Here is a 2835-nt window from a genome sequence, read left to right as displayed (position 1 = left end):
TGATAAAAATGACAACGAATACAATGAACGGTGACGCAACACAGAAAAACCAAGCTGATTCTTAGAAGAGACAGATATCTTACATAGCTGTCTGGCAAGACTGAAGATGGCAAAAAGAGAGAAACGGCGCTCATACACAATGGACAGTAATGAGCAAATGCAAGGAAATGGCTATTCCTGAGCCTGGGGAAGCTGGAGGGAGATTCTGGTTAAGAATAGCCCAGGCACTGACTGTTTTTTCCCCAGGTGAAATGAGGTCTTCCAGATGCCCGGCTTGGTTTAGGATAGAAGAAAACCCAATGTTTTCAAGCATTTCCTTAAATAGAAGCAGTAAACAGTAAATTTGGGCAAATTCTTCCTAAAGAATAATGTGAAAAGGTAAGGAGCGAGCATGAAATTAGCCTTCTAAGTTCATCCAGACCACTCATGGGTCTCTGGTGGGTTCACATCCCCTTTACAGGATTTCTAGGATTAGGGGAAGCTGCAGCAACATTGCATTGGCTCCTGTCCTGTCTGGCCACTTCCTTTCTGCTAATATATATTGTATATAATATATATGTAATATATATTATATATAATATACTAAATATGTATTTAAGAAAAATATAAATATATATTATATATAATAAATTATATATAAAAATATATATTATAATAAACATATATATGTTATATATATATTTAAGAAAAAGAGACAGCACGAGTGGGGGAGGGCAGAGAGAGGGAAAGAGAGAGAATCCCAAGCAGGCTCAGCCAGATGCGGGCTCGAACTCACGAAACCCTGAGATCGTGACCTGAGCCGAAACCAAGAGTCAGAAGCTTAACTGACTAAGCCACCCAGGTGCCCCTCTGCCAGGGTTTTGGAATGTAAATTGGTCATTTCCTGTGTGTGTGTGTGTGTGTGTGTGTATCTATGTGTGTTGTGTATGTGTGTGTGTGTGTATATCTGTATGTGTATTTGGGTGTGTTGTGTATTACTCCTGGGGAGAGACGCCTGAAGGAGTGTGTTAATGGAATTTACCCAGTTTGCCCCTGACTGCCAATTGGCTCTGCCCCGTGGTTACTTAAACCTGAGCTGATGGCAGAGTGCCCTCCGACATGGCTCCCTGGTTTCTCAGAACCACACAGCCAAGGTGGTCTGGCTAAACGAGAATCCCTGAAGTGGGGGGATGCCTAAAGTTTGGGTCATGGACCAGTATCTGATGCCTAGAGCCCCAATAGTAGTAAAGTAGGAAAAGGCTGAGGGACTGAGAGTGCTTCACACCCCCATCGGACTTGGGATTGAAGTCCCACAGGCAGAAATAGGATCATAACTGACTTTTGCATGTGGGAGGTAGTGAAAATGAACCTTAGAAATGTTTACTGGACATGACTCTACCTGCGTGATTGATTAAAAAAAGGGGGAGTAGATTATAAGGAAAAAATAAAAGTCTTCCTATTATAATTATATATACATGAATACATTCTCACAAAATGAACTATGTATACATATAGAAAGTAAACTCTTCAAGTTCCTCTTTATTCCTTTCACCTTGCCCCTCACCCACGCACATCAACTCCCAGAGGGGATCTTGAGTCAATGGTGACTGCCCCATCCTCTTTAGTGCATTTATATATGTTACATGATTACTTTTAAGTAGATTTTCTGTTTTAATGTCTGTGGGTCAATCTTCCTGTTCTTTTCAGATTAGAACCTTTAGCTCAGAAAGAAGAGTCCAGTCCCTGGAACTATATGGCTTGGTGAAGCTGGGGTTTGTTTTTGTTTTTGTTTCAATGTTTATTTTTGAGAGAGAGAGAGAGAGAGCACGAGCACGTGCATGCGATCAGGGGAGGGCCCGCACGAGAGAGGGACAGAGCATCTGAAGCAGACTCTGTACTGACAGCAGAGATCCCAGTGCGGGACTCGAACTCATGAACCATGAAATCATGACCTGAGCCAAGGTGGGACGCTTAACCTGCTGAGCCAGCCAGGTGCCCCTAACTGAGGTTTTAAAAACAGAGTTCAGAGTCCAAGGGTCTCAGAAACACTTCTTTTTTAGAGGAGAGGCTTGTTTTCTAAGTGGAAAATTAAAAATGCAGTGCTGTTTTTGCAACTTTCTGGGAGTCTATAATTATTTCAAATCGTAAAATATAATAATTTTTTTTAAAGGCAGCATGCGGTTCAACATGTTTTCTTTTCCTTGGCTGTGCCAATCTGGAAGTGTGTGTCCAGATGGAACTTTCGTCGGCCTGGGTCTCTGGGTAACTGTGATGAGCAGACCTCCTTGCCCACCCACAGTATATGGGTAGCATATGTGCGAAATATGTTTTGCAACAACAACAACGAAAATGACAAACAAACGAAAATACAAACAGACTGACAGACTGTGGCTTTTGTCAAGGTGCCTCTCTCTCTGATCACTCGCTCTGGAGGAAACCGCCTGCTGCTTTGTGAAGACACTCTGGAAGCTTATGAAGAGGCACAGCGGTGAGGAACTGGAGTATTTGGCCGACAGCCAGTGTGGAACAGAGACCTGTCAACAAACACAGGAGTGAGCCAACAGGTAGATCTTCCCTCAGTGAAGCCTTCAGATGATGGCAACCTTAAAGAGGAACCTGCAGCCAGAACAACCCAGCTAAACCACTCCTAATTCCTGACGCTTAGATAGTAATAATGAGATAATAACAGTTCGCTATTTGAAGCTGCTAGATTTGAAGGTAACATGTTACGCAGCAAAAATAACTAATACATACCGGCAGGGATGCATTGCGGCTTTTGGGGTGCTTAGGAACTTTTACTTTTGTAGATGCCTTCCTACAATAGCTAAATTCTATTTTGTGATCATGTTGGTATAA

The sequence above is a fragment of the Acinonyx jubatus genome, chromosome A2 (assembly GCF_027475565.1).
Source record: "Acinonyx jubatus isolate Ajub_Pintada_27869175 chromosome A2, VMU_Ajub_asm_v1.0, whole genome shotgun sequence".
Lineage (NCBI taxonomy): Eukaryota > Metazoa > Chordata > Mammalia > Carnivora > Felidae > Acinonyx > Acinonyx jubatus.
The sequence above is the reverse complement of the archived record's forward strand: the minus strand, read 5'-3'. Positions refer to the sequence as shown.